We start from the raw sequence: 15139 nt of genomic DNA, 5'->3' as shown, positions 1-15139 counted from the left end.
ATTTATTTTATTCAAACTCAACAAGCGCTTCTAAGGAACAAAAATCTTAACGTGAATCTAGCGTGACCAACGCACCGTTCCGAGATTAAAAAAAAAAAAAACTACCGTAAAAACAACAAACGGACTTCTACTTGCTGGTTCTCTGCTCCAACAAGAATGTGGCAAAAAAAAAAATAAAAAAGAAAAAAAGAAAGAACGAAAGAAAGAAAGACCTACTGGAAATGAAGTTTTGCTTCAAAGTATATTTATGAATTTCAATATAAAATTCCAAACAAAATAAATGTCTGTTTATTTTGTAATAATGCGTTGTTTTGGCTTCAAACGTATCTAATACGTATTTTATTTTATTCAGAATAGGTTGTATCGCAAGAGGGGAGGTAATTATCTTCTGAAAATTGAAAATCTTAGGCCGATTCAAAACTTTGAGTTGCCTTTCTTGTTTTACGTCACATGTCTCTAACGAATATGGTGAAGCATCTTTCGATAAAGCATGAAAATTCTTGTTTTATGTAATAATGCGGTAATATTTAACTACTTGTGATATAACAATTAAGTTGATAATATTGTTTTTAGTTGAAATTGATATAAAGAGTAAGTAGATATTATTGTTTTTTTTTTAATGAAAATTGATTTTTCGACTTTCAAATTTCGATCTAATAACAAAGAAGAACCTACATCTCTACTTATATATAAAAGGCACTTTGTTTGTGTTTGTGTGAGTTCATTCTCTACGAACTCCAAAACGGCTATACCCATATTTTTAAAAATTCACACACATGTACCTTATGTGTCTGGGAGTGTTCTGAGATAAGTTTTGTATTGAAATGCTTCGATAATCGAAAAATTCCCATTAGAGAAGGAACAGTCCGATTTTAACCAAAGTTAACACTTTTATACAGCCTAACATCACAAGTGTATTTGAGAAGTATTTTTTATTGCACAAGCAGACGGGTTCTTTTGTTAGATAAGGACGCGTTCAAAATGAATGTTTCTGTTTAGAGCATAATTGAACGATTGTACTTAACTTTTGCATTTTAAATTTTAATTCAAGTCATTATATAAAAATAATTTCATAAAATCAAATGTACGTTCTTTTAGGTGCAAGTATTGTGGAGTAAGTCACTGTGGAGAGGCATGTGAAGCATCCTCTCGGTGCACCGCAGTGAACCGCCGAGTAGAGCAGGCAATCGATTGATTTGATTGACGAATGAGCGATTTCACCGATTTCGATGACAATAAAAATATTGGAAGTGTACAACATTTGTTGATCATCATTCAATCTGAGAAACGTCGAGTATCCCTGCTAGTTTTTATTATGAAAGTTCAAATAAAGACTTTTTTTTTTTTTTCGTTCAGCCGACAGGACCCCAAAAAGGCTTTTGAATATCTTTGTCAACACAAGGGCGCTCTGCGGCGTGCGGCGCTGATCTTGAAGAAACACATTTTTTTAACTGTTCTCTCTTTCCACAATAGAAAAACACAGAGAGAGAGAGAGAGAGAGAGAGAGAGAGAGAGAGAGAGAGAGAGAGAGAGAGAGAGAGAGAGAGAGGAGTAATTTTTACTCTAAAACGTTTAATCTAACCGGGAGACTTTTCTCTCAGCACCAAGATGAACGTGATCTATGCCATTTCTGAAATGGCCTCTTCCCTATTGGTTGTTTTATGTTGCTATCCCTGTGTAGTTCTAGGAGGTCCACCCTCCCTTACTTTACTTTCTCTCTTGGAGAAGAGGTTAGTTCATTGCTCATCGCCTGAGGTGCATCTACCGGGGATACCGACGGATCTGCCCAGGAATTTTCTGCGGATCAGAATGCTTTTAAATATCACGCGTTACATTTTCTCGCCGTTAAAGGGAGATAAATACTTAGAAATACAAGTCGTGTGCATTCGACTCTCGAATATGTTTGTTGTCTTTTACTTAAAGGAAATTCGCGCATGCGCGTGTGAGAGAAAGAGAGGGGGCAAGCTAAAATTCAGAAACTACACAAGGTACACTTACAAAGATTACATCACCAGATCCAGTGAGGATCCAAACTATTTATGGTAAAAATAAAATAGAATACTGTAATATTCCGTGAAGTCACAAGAAACCAAATTAATGTATTTGGTTTTAAAAAAATTAATTTCTTACTGATAGTGGTTTGAAAAACAACACTTAAATTAGGTCAGTTATATTTTTGTTTATTTCTTATTATATTAAATAAATTACCAGAGAGAGAGAGAGAGAGAGAGAGAGAGAGAGAGAGAGAGAGAGAGAGAGAGAGAGAGGGGTCTCGCACTCAGTGCGGTTAAAAGACATGTCACACACACAATACCGCGAGACTGATTCCCAACTGACTACGCCATAATTGTTTTTAAGTTCAGTGTAAACAAATTCTTGTTGAACCGTCTATATTATGTAATATTGAACCAGTTACCAGAGAGAGAGAGGGGGGTAGTTGCTCGATTAAAAGATAAAATGTCACACACATAATACCGCGAGAGTGCTTCACAGCTGACTACAACATGATCGTTTTTACATCCAATGTAAACAAATTGTTGTTGGTCTGCTTTATTAAATAATTAAATTCTGTCCAATCACCAGCACCATTACCAATCATCATGATGTTGTCTAACCATTCATCTGACACTCATTTAACACTTATCCTCGAGTGGAATTTAAGCCTTAATAAGTACTGACACCTGAAAAAAAAAAACACTTCTATTTTGTTGTCCATACCGCTCCCCAAAGTTGAGTAACGCTGGGTAACCTTGCTTATTACATTACAGTGCAGTGCTGTCTGTATGGTCATTTAAATTTAAACAAATTGTTCCTATTTACAATGCCTCCCCACGGGACAGAGTTAGACACCAGAGTCATTTTTAATGTGGAGAAAAGGAACAAAAAATAAAAAAAATTGCCTCAGTCGTGAAGGATTATGCTGTACTGCTGTCTGTGCGACTAACTTTTTTAAGTGAATAATGTTGCAATGTGTTCGCACTGTGAACGCAATGCATACGTGTCTGTCACTCTAGCACTCTGTCGTGTTTGCGTTATTATTAAAAATACAGTTAATTAGTTTGTTGTTTTAAATTTGCGAGCACCTATGGTACTGAGTTGCGATCAGTTAGATATGCGCGCGTGCGTGTGCACGAGATATTGTGCAAATTCTAGATTATGTTATAATAACACTAACAGTGTCACTGTGTCAGTTTGTAAATGACAGTGCGCACACACGAACGCACACACACACGCACGCGCGCACTTGCGGCAAATGTAGGGTTTGGTTAGGATTTTACATTTATGTTTTTTTTGTTTTTTTTTATATTAATTACTAATATTACATACCCGGCGTTGCTCTGGAGTCAATTTATTTTCATTTTTATTTCGCCCCACCGTCCTTTATTTTTTACAAAAGTTTTTTTTTTTTTTTTTTTTTTTTTTTTTTTAGTTAAATTCAATTTATGATCATTTAAATTTAAACAAATTGTTCCTATTTACAATGCCTCCTCACGGGACAGAGTTAGACACCAGGGTCGTTTTTAATGTGGAGAAAAGGAACAAAAAATAAAAAAAATTGTCTCAGTCGTGAAGGATTTCTCCTCCACTAACAGAGAACAAGAAATTGAAGTGTAGCATCTGAAGAACAGATACTACACTTTGATCTTGACCCAATAAATTGTTATAAAACTATAAGTTTGTTTACGGTAATCTTATTTTAATCGCTATTCGTGAAATATGTATAGATTCCAAAGCGTCTAATTGCTTAATGGACGATGATGCTAAGTATTTTAAAGCCAGAAATAATTTCCTACGAAGAAACCGCAATGCAATACGGTGGATTTAATTTTCCAATTAAATTATGTTTTTAAAAAAAAAAAAAGTTTGTTTTAGTTTACCCAATTGTTTTTTTAATCGATTACTAAATAAATAAATAATATTTTGTAAATCACGTGGACGCGAGAGAAACACACACACACACACACACACACACACACACACACACACACACACACACAAGAAATGGTCAAACGGTTATCTTTACGATTACTGTTTCCACTTGACTTCTGGGTGCTCCTTCGTTTGTTTTTTTTGTTTTTTTTTTTTGTTTTTTTTTTGCGATATCTTTTATTAAATTGTTTGGTGAAAATACAGAATAGATAAAGTAAGCCCCTCTATCGACATATTAAAAAGGGGGTTCTAAATTTCTTTATTATTTAGACAAACAATTCTTAACATAAAGGGAGGGGGTCACCGGAAGTGAAGTGGAAACACAATTCGTAAAGATAACCAGAATACAAAGATTTTACACGTTTTCTTTTATTTGTATATACGTATGTATGTATGTATGTATGTATGTATGTACTTATGTATGTATATGCGTATGTCTGTATGTGTGTATGTATGTATGTGTATGCATGTATGTGTGTATATATGTATGTGTGTATGTATGTATTTATGTATGTATATGCGTATGTATGTGTGTGCATGTATGTATGTATGTATGTATGTATGTATGTATGTATGTATGTGTGTGTGTGTGTGTGTGTGTGTGTGGAGTAATCTTGGACTCACCATTAAGAACAAGCGTGTGTACATGGCGTGTGTTGTCACAGTGCTTCTATATACTGCAGAAACATGGATGACCCACCAGAGACACATTAAGGTTCTAGAACATTTCCATCTTACGTGTCTGAGAAGAATTTTGAATATTAATTGGCAAATGAACATATCGAACACAGAGGTACGAGAAAAAGCACAGTGGTCAAGCCTTGTGGTTACCACTGCGCAGTTGTGATGGGCAGGTCACATCGTACGTATGGGTGATGATTGTCTCCTAAAGAGATTCTTCTATGGAGAACTTGCGAGTGATAAGCGTCCACAACATAAGCCCAAAAAGCACTACAAGAATGGCCTTAAGAGCATTCTGAGGGATACAGATATTGATACCAACACCTGAGAAGAAACTGCAGTTGATCGTGGCGCTTGGTAGAAATTGGTAAAAAATGGCTGTGGTTCTCTTCAGATTAAAAGGATGGAGCGTGCACTGCTGAAAAGAGCAATTCGGAGGGAAGATGTGGAATTTTTGCCAAGCAACGATGCAAATTGGATTTGTGAAACGCGTGGTCGAATTCTCCTTTCAAAGGTAGGGTATGTGAGCCACCTGAAGTCTCATAATAACAGCCCAACGTCATTCATAGCAGTGTGTGTAATATGTAGTAAGGTATGCAGCTCTACATCTGGACTGAGAAGGCACATGGTTATGTACAAAAACAATATTCCTCATCCGGATCCAATCAAGCCTGTTAAGATTGAACTTGGTGTCATGTATGTCATTGTCCTTCTAAGTCAATTGCAGGTCTTAACAGCCACCCGAGGACACATAAGAGGCTACTTAATACAGTTCATGAATCTTGAGACGGCAATCATCTGTGAAGATGCTGCCATCATCATGTATGTGTGTGTGTAGCAGGTGGTTTGAAGCGGCATTTGATTATACATAGAAGTGACCATCAAGAACGTGCTGCTAGTGGCATAGTGGCACACATGTCTGCACAATGTGTGCCAAAGAATGCCAGAGTTTGGCAAGGCTTAAAGGCCACCTTCGTGCGGCCCATCACTGATTTGTTTTGTACTTCTGTATATCTTCTTTTTTTTGTGCTATATCAAGTAATGGCAATGTTCAAAAACGAATTTGCTGCCATCATCATCACCATGTATGTATGTATGTATGTATGTATGTATGTATGTATGTATGTATGTATGTATGTATGGGGTGGAGAGGGCTCCCGTAAGCTGTGGTGAAGGCAACCTTTCTAGGAGAAGCAAATCTCTGATTTAAAAAAACCATAAAGCGGGAGACCAGTACCCACATTAAGCTGGTCTGCAGTTTAACTTGTTGCTGGCTATCTTGCTCTTGCTTGTTGCTGGATCTCAACATTTTGAACCGAGAGAGAGACTTAGCTATCGTACAAATCTAAGACTCTGTAACATCATCTTTGTATAGATACTCCCTCAGGCATTCGTCTATTAAAATGGTCCTGTGACGACGAAAGTCATTTTTGGGCTCATGAACTTTTAAATGTCTGAGGGAGTGGCACTCGTCTGACAAGACGTTGCAATCATCATCATCATCATCATCATGTATGTATGTATGTATGTATGTATGTATGTATGTAGTTTGTTTGGCGCAATAACTTCATTCAAATTAATGTCACAATAAATGTTGCGACTGGATTACGCAACAACAGTGCGCGATTCGTCCATGTTTGCGCGCGGCCTGACCGCTTTTTAACATAGATTTTGTGTGCGGGTGCGTGCCTAGTTTTGTGCACTCGAGCGCGTGCGTGTCTATAGCGAAATAACAGTCCCAAAAACATAAAAACGTATTTGAATAACAAAAAATAAAAATAGCAGATAAAAGAATTAAAAATAAATAAAATTAAAAATAGAAATTTCAAAAAACAATTTCAAATCAGACGCTATTTTGTTAAAATGGATGATTGTTTATTTTGCTAGTACAATGTACAGTTCGGGTCAAGAACACAGTGTAGTATCTGTTCTGATGCTACGCTTAAGTTAATTTGTCCTTGATCAATTGAGAGTGAAACTCTTCTATACTAAGGCAATTTTTATTTTTGGCTACTTCCAGAATGCCCCTTTTGTGGAAGCTGGTTTTCTCCCCACATTAAAAACAATATTGTTATATTTTCCTTTCGTGAGGAAGGAAATAAATAATTTTATTTTTCAGTTATTGTTGCTATTATTCACTGTACGCGTGAGTGTAAAGCTATGTACGTGCAAAATGAATGGCCGGTCTCAAAACGTATAAACATTTTCGGACAAGTCACTAAATCACGGTGTTATTTTATTGCGAGAAAAAAAAATCTGTGTAGACATCAATTTTTTTTTTTTTTTTTTTTTTTTTTGCTGCTTGTGTGTGTGTGTGTGTGTGTGTGTGTGTGTGTGTGTTTATTTGCTTCTCCACGAGAGCAAAATGTGACACAAGGTCGTTTTCAATGCAGGAGAAAACCACCTCCCCCATAGAAAAGCATTCTGGCAGTATGCAAAAACACAAATTGCCTTAGTATAGAAGGGTTTCCCCTACATTGACTAAGGACTTTAAGTGTAGCATCAGAACAGGTACTACACTTGGATTTATATATTTTATTCTGGGAACAAAATGTTTACAAAAAAAAAATGTCGACAAAAATAAAAATCAGCACAAGGCCAATCAAAAAATGTGAAGGGGAGGGGGGTCTATGGTCATCCTTTTCAAGTTACCTTTATTGACTAAGCTAATCTTAACTAGAGCTCTCACTCACCATAATACCACATTCACACTGGGGATCGTCCAACTTAATATTCCCAAAATAAAATCGTTTTTTAACCCTGGAAGCCAGATACCTTATTCATTTTTATTTATTTATTTGTTGTTTTTTTTTTTTTTGTTAAATAGTATTATGAGGAATCTTTTCGTGTTAAAATCTATTTAGAAATACACGTTTTGTATTGAGAAATACACTTTAAATATGTAAACATTAGGTAAAGAATAACAAGTTATCAGAAATGGCTGCCAATTTGGGCCATATTGCATGACTTTACTTAATGTTTACATATTTAAAGTGTGTATTTCTCAATACCAAATGTGTAATTCTCAATAGATTTTAACTCGAAAAGCTTCCTCATCTAAAAAATATTAATGCTTATACAATTTTTTTTCTCGTCGTGATTTGGTAACTTTGCCAAATTGAACCCCTCCATTATTTAAAAATTCACTAAATTTCAAGAAATCGACCAATTTTAATGAAATTTTCAGTATATTTTTAATCAATGATCAGAAAATATAATAAATCTATATTTTAAATAAATTATTTTCTGTAAACAAAAACACCTTTACTAGTTTTAAGTATTAAGAAATGCATGAATTCATTTTTTGCATTTTTTATTAAAATAAAGCATCGTAGAAGTTAACAATTAAAAATAAAATTTCATGAAAATTACGAAAAAAGACCCTAAAATCCGTGTCAATGAAACCAATGTAACGCGAAGAAAAATAAATTTCTCAAACTAACAATATTATCATTGAATAAAACATTGTTTAATCAGTATTTTCACCAAAAAATAATAATTAAAAAAATATTTCATGTGATTTTCATGATAACAATTCTCGCGAAAAATTTCAAATGTAATATAATCTCTTTGTAAGTTTCAACATGTACCTCTGTTTTGCTTAGTTTTGAGTTTTTGTCCATTTTTTTGTGTCTCATGGATGTGAAATTCAATTTAAAATTACTATTTTTTCTAGTGTAACGTTGATAATATTTTTTTAAGAACAGATATGTAACCCAATCAAACCACGTTCATGTACGATGCCTTTATTTTCGTGCACAAAAACGTTTCTTGTGCGTGTGTCGGGCAAGACCACAGAGATTATATAAAATATAAAATGGGAAATAAACCTAAATTATCCTGTGACTTTTATAGAATCGCTTTCATATCAAATGGGTAGTTTTCTGATATATTTATGAGTTTTTCACTAACCCTATGTCCGAGTGGCAAGCCCCTTCCTCACCCAAACTTCTCTGACGATCCAAAATACATAAGAAAAAAGTGAAGTGATTCTATAAAAATACCATAGTGATTTGATGATGATGATGATGATGATGATGATGATGATGATGATGACGACGACGACGACGACGACGACGACGACGACGATGATATAAAGGGTCCAGAAAGATGGAAAGGCTGAGGAGGAAGAGCACTTACCAAACCTCCACTGGAACAGTGCAATGAGGACTAAGACTTTGGAACAAATTTACTGCCACTCATATCTCAGTAAAGACCGATAGTCGTTGCTAGCGAGAAATCAATGGTAAGCAATTGTTGCAATAACGCAAAGTCAGCGGCAAAGGTTATGAGAAAGATGGTGAATTCTGGAAATCTGAGGAGACTTGCTGTCACTCAGACTTCAGGGAACACCACCAGAGACCACCACCGGTTATTATCAGTGAGTAATCTCTGACGATGACCTGTGTCTGTGTGAGAACTCATAGCGAGTTAATAATTAATAGTAAACATTACGATTGCTAGTTCAATGATTTTTGTGGAGTAAGTGCGTTTTTTTTAAAAAAGCAAGTCAATTTTTTAAAATTATCTTTGGGATAATTTGAAACTTTTTGATATTTGCTTTTCGAATGACTTTTTAAACCAAGTTGAACTTTCTCTTCTTTTCTTCTTTCTGACGCCGTCAGTAAAGTTTTAAGTTTTATTTAATTATTTTCAGATTTTTTTTTCTTTTTGCACGTCGTTATTATTTTTCAAATACAATAAATGTTTAATAGTTAAATATAACCTGAAATGTATTATCAATCCATTTATAATACGTAAAAACAATTGAAAATTTCCCAATCATCTAATGTTTATATAGCGCCATGAGAAAATGAAAATATGAATGAAAAATTATGAATGAAAAAAAGTTCATTGTTATAATTTAATGGATAGTAATAAAATTAATTAAAAGTACGCTAATTAACAACGAACAAGTTGTTTGTGGTTTAAGTTGAAGGTTGCTTATTATTATTATTATTATTATTATTATTAAATCATCATCATGGTCATTATGATCATCATAATCATGATCATCATCATTATTACATTATGATTTTTTTATGAGATTTTTTTTTATGAATGAGACTTACCTCTCACCTTGACAATAACATGTTGTGTGGGAAAAAAAAAACGGCAAACTGTTGAACCTGGGTGGTTGTCATTAATTTTTCTATAAAAACACAAACCCTGCCCAGCAAAGCAATACACCGACATGCACAGCAATGGCAATACAAGGAGAAGCAACATGACACACAGACAGACACAATGTGTTTTATTTACTTAATGTTTTTTCTTTTTTTAAAAAAAAGAGAAGAAATTGTGCGCGAGTGACTCAGAAAATTTGGATGTAAACAAAGGGCAGGTAACTGCGATTGACTCGCGACTTTACTACGCCTGGAGTACGAGCGCTATTTTCATCCCATTCATAATTCTGTTTAATCTTCGTTTATATTGCACGAAGGTATATTGCGTGATGACTGCAAACTTTTATTCAAGTACTGCCACTGCTTGACTATTTGTGAAACAGAGCAAGATCTTGAGGATTTCAAGTAATAGCTGTGCGGGAAATTACTTTGAAGTGAAAAAAGCTCCCCACCCCCACATTTACCTAAAACAAAAGAAAGTAGCATTGAAATAACAGGCGTCGCATGTGCCATATCAAAGTTTTCTTCTTTTTTTTATGAAAATCGCTCGAGACAAGGCATGAAGCCACTTGATAAGAACCAAAGACATTTGATCGTTTGCGGGCACTTGAGTACTCCCATGAGTTAACTATCAAGTAGATGGTTTAGGTTCGATCCCCGGTTCGGGATGGGTGCTAGCCGCAGTAAATACAGTTGCAATCTGTGAATGAATGAATGATTAGAATAATCTTATTATTGGAAATTAAATCAAATTTTCACAAAAAAAAAAAAAAAAAAAAAAAAAAGCATTATAAACCTGTAAAAAAGAGGTATACAGACTTTTTAATTATCCGACAAGAAATACAAATAAACTTGAAAGACCTTATTCCGCGGAGTAAATGACAAAAAGGTCTATATTCCGAATTAAGTTATGCTCTGTACGTCGAGCTTCATAAACAAAAGCGCTCCTAGTCCTACACTATTGGAACGATATTTCGGAAATCATAAAACTGAATTTCACATGAAAATAATGGCAGCAATAAAGTAGAAAACTATTTATTAAAGAAAACAAAAAATAGAATTTGAAGAAAACGATCGTATTTGCTTATGGAAGACACGGGAGAGTTCAAAAGGGGGGGGTAATTTTCCATTTCGATTTAAACATGATGGCTGCAATTTTTCACCTGCTAACACGATTAAAGTTGTTTTGTTTAATAATGCAGTAATATTCAAGTAATTTCGACTGCATAATTTGGAAGCTAACATTCTAATTTATTAGAACTGACAAAAAATCAGTACAAAGCATTGATTTTTATTTGAAAACTCGATTTATCGACTACAAAATTTCGTTCTGATAGTGTAGAAGCGCCAAGCATTGGTATAAATGAAGGGTAAAATATAATTCAATAAACATTTTTCCCATGAACACATATGCAATATATATATATATATATATATATATATATATATATATATATATATATATATATATATATATATATATATATATATATACACACACACACACACACACACACACATATATATATATATATATATATATATATATATATATATAATAAAATAAAATAAAAAATTACAATTAAATTTACCAAACTGATCCAAGATGGCAAAAGTTAAGTATATTATAAATATTAAAGAATTAATATTTATAAAGTAATCTCAACCAGATGTCAAAGCTCGATAAAGTTTTATTAACTGTTTGCTTTTATATATATATATATATATATATATATATATATATATATATATATATATATATATATATATATATATATAGGGTGGCCCATAAGTCACTTTACAGTTTGAAAATCAAATACCTTTTTCTTAAATGAGTGTATTTAATTAATTCTTTATTTATTACACAGTTTATAGTGTGGAAATTTGTTCTGACTTAATTACGAAAGATAATGTCTCTTACATAACCTCCATTCTCGGCTTTGCAAAGTCGAGCTCTTTCTAGGCTATTCTTTATGACTAACTGAGGTTGAAAAAATTCAATAGCATATCTTTTAAGAGGATACGGAACATTGAAATGGCGCATATAAGATCTTTGCATTGCAACAATTGACCGTCCATTTTCAAAGTTAAATTCAATTATCCTCACTCGTTGTTCTGTTGTAAACTTATATACAAAACATTTCCAAATATTCTATTTTATAATTCTGAAAGAAAAATTAAAATAACTATCCAATGACGGTAAAATTCAAAAATGTAAGTTCAAGAAAGTTAATTTAAATTTCCATTCACACAAGTAAAATCCAAGGAAATCGCGTAATTGGAAGATGGTCCAAAATAATCCAAAAGGCTGAAATCCGTGGAATAATTCACAAATATGTACAAGGAAAAGGGGAAAAAATTCCAATAATATTAATAAAAGCAAAATAAGATATACGTTTGCCGAGAATAAATGTAATTAAAAAAATTAGTAAAGAAGAAGAGAGAGAAAAAAAAGATTAAATGGTGATAGAATTAAATATAAATTAGAAAAGCAAATGTCAAAATGATCCAGACAGGATAACGTTAAAAGGCGCAAATAATATAGGGCAAAAAAGGAGGTCAACTAAATAGTACAGGTTATTACTTAAGAAAATGTCAGCAAGAGTTATTAAAAGACACTAAATGGAAAAAAAAATTAATTAATAAAGAAAGAAAAAAAAGGAAAAATAAATAAAAATAAAATAAAATATAAAATAACATTTTTTTAAGGGGAGAGGATGGCCGGTATCTGCAAATTCCGGATAAAGCAAGTAAGTATGTAAGTAACTATATATAGTAAAATATAAGTAAATATGCATACAGGATATGAATGTGTAAGTAGATTAATATATTTGATAGATAGGAATATTTAAAGACTAAAACGGAAATTGCATATAAAAAACCGGCCAAGCAAAGAAGAAATAAAGGATTTTTAAGTTATAAATTATTAAGAAAGTATATAGAAAAAACGATAATGTTAAAGAAAAATTATATATATCTGAAAGGTTAAAGTAATAGAGTTCGTTTTTAGAATTTATTATATTGTTACTTTGAGGGGAAGTAATTATAGTTATAGCTTCGGTTGTGCAGAGGCGACATGACTTAGAGACTGGAGTATAAGACTTAACTTTTTTATGATAGTCCATTTGATTGAAAAGTGGGTATTATTAGAGTTAAGTTTTTTAATTAAAGTGGTTAGAGAAGTTCCTTTGTTATTATTAGAATTATGGTTGTTAAAAGAAGAAATGTGGTTTGATATTCTTTTCTTAATTAATGTTGAAGTAGCACCGATATGTGTATGTACTTTATTAAAAGCTCGAGGTCTGATATTAATATTAATTTACTGATTTGTATTAGTTAAATAGTTTGAATTTTGTTCATTGTGTTCAACAAAGGGTGGGACAAAGATAGTACAACGACTGTTTTGGAGGGGATAATAAGTGTTGCTAGTGTTAGGATGGCTGTTAGGAGTAATATTATTATTCTCATTATTATTATTATTATTATTATTATTATTATTATCATTATTATTATTATTGCTAGTTGTATGATTGAAAATGGAGGGGCTGCTCGAGTGGTATATTGGATTAGTAACTATATCAGATGGAGGATGGGGAGAAGGATAACTTGAAGACGAAATATTAGTGTCTGTTATGGGAGGATTGCGTGGGAGCTCAGTAATTATGCATGAATATATAACATCTTTATGGATGCAATCATTATTGAGTGGGCATAGATGTTTGTTATTACAATTACAGTTAGTTTTGGGTTTAATTGGGAAAGGGATTTTTGGGGCTGATTTAATTTTTTTGTTATTAGATGTTAAGATTCTTTGTGCTAAATTAGGCATTGTTGAATAAGAAATCCTGATTGAGTTTTTATTGAAAATAGAACTATCTGTGTGGGTATTTGAAAGAGTTTTGTACAATGTTTAAGAATTCCTTAGGTATATTAGTTTTGACATTTACGCTAAATGGAGAATTAAACCAAATATTTTTCTTTCTCCTAATGCGACTGAGTGAGTTAGAGGTATTACGATTAGTATTTTGGTTTGGATTATATATGTAGACTGGTTCATTGTTATTGATAGCGACAGATCTTGTTATTTGAACTGGTTTCTTACAAGTCATATTGTGTCTGATTACAGATTTAAGGTGGCCAGCAGGAGGAGCATAATGGTTGTATTTAATCTTTTTCTTGTGTCCTGAGTTCTTTAAGGCATTATTGAAGAAAGTAGCATTTTGATTAAAAGTTTTTTTATCAGCAATGCTCGGTAAAATCAAGCTACCGGAAGTGGATACGGTTGATTATGAAACGGAAGTATGACATGAAAAATGCAACCATATATTTATTTTTAAAAAATACTTTAGTTTAACACTTGTATTATCAGAAAATATTATTGTATTTTCAAATAATAAATTAAGAGAAAACGTTTAATTTTTATATTTTTAATAAATAAAGTTTTTTTACATTTATTGTGTTATCACTTTTATAATAATAATAATAATAATAATAATAATAATAATAATAATAATAATAATAATTCTGATTTCGTTTACCAACGTCTCTCTGGAAAGGGATGGGATTCATTTCCAGAGGATTTCCCTCAATCCTGGTTCCAAATCAGGCGCTTCAAAGATCAAGGGTTTTCCTAAGGATGTTGGTGGTACCTACAATAGCAGAAGTCTGAAAGTCGCCTAAAACATCGGGGATGATGATGATGATGATTATGATGTTATAATAATAATAATAATAATAATAATAATATAAAATAATTTATTAAATTATTTCAGTTTTCAACCACACTTTTTGTGTTATCACAAGACAAAACAAAAACATGGCTTCTGTTTTTTGCATTTCTTTAAATAAAGAAAATAATTTACAGGTAGGAAGCAAGTTCCTTCATATCTGCCAGTTTTTTTATTAACGCTTCTTGTGTTATCACAATAAAATATTTTCAATATTTATATAAAAAATTTCTGAAAATGCATAACTGGAACCGACGTATCAAAGCATCATGCAAGTGCGGTTTAAAACTGGAATAATTTTATATAATTTAGCAATAATTATTTTATATAATAATAATAATAATAATAATAATAATATTAATAATAATAATAATAATAATAATAATAATAATAATAACAATGATAAGAATAATGATTATTATCGGCTCACAAGGAGCTTTCACACAGGTCATCAAAGATCTCATTGAATACAGCCTGTGGTGTTCCTGGAAGCTGAGTGACAACAAGTATCCCAAGATTTTCCAGTACTTTCCACCTCTTTCGATAACATTTGCAAATAAATTTGCATTATCCCAACAGCAGCTTGCCATTGATTTTGCATTGGCAGTGGCCATTGGTCTTTACTGGAATTTGAGTGGCAATAAGCCTTCCCAACAAGTTCTCTTCGCACTTATA

The 15139-nt window shown here is 32.5% G+C and overlaps 1 protein-coding gene across 4 annotated transcripts in view; it reads right to left on the bottom strand.

The window, feature by feature from the left end:
- The window catches only part of LOC145242004 (uncharacterized), a 221542-nt gene extending 211671 nt beyond the window's left edge, over positions 1-9871 (bottom strand). For 2 of the 4 annotated variants that reach the window (XM_080104891.1, XM_080104893.1), the window contains exon 1: positions 9684-9871. The gene's annotated coding sequence lies outside the window, so the exon portion shown is untranslated. The remainder of the gene's footprint in view (positions 1-9683) is intronic. The other 2 variants (XM_080104892.1, XM_080104894.1) reach the window with 1 other exon arrangement.
- Positions 9872-15139: the final 5268 nt, after the last annotated feature.

The sequence above is a fragment of the Euprymna scolopes genome, chromosome 21 (assembly GCF_053919585.1).
Source record: "Euprymna scolopes isolate OS-2025 chromosome 21, ASM5391958v1, whole genome shotgun sequence".
In the NCBI taxonomy this organism is placed as follows: domain Eukaryota; kingdom Metazoa; phylum Mollusca; class Cephalopoda; order Sepiida; family Sepiolidae; genus Euprymna; species Euprymna scolopes.
This window is presented reverse-complemented; position numbering and strand designations above follow the sequence as displayed.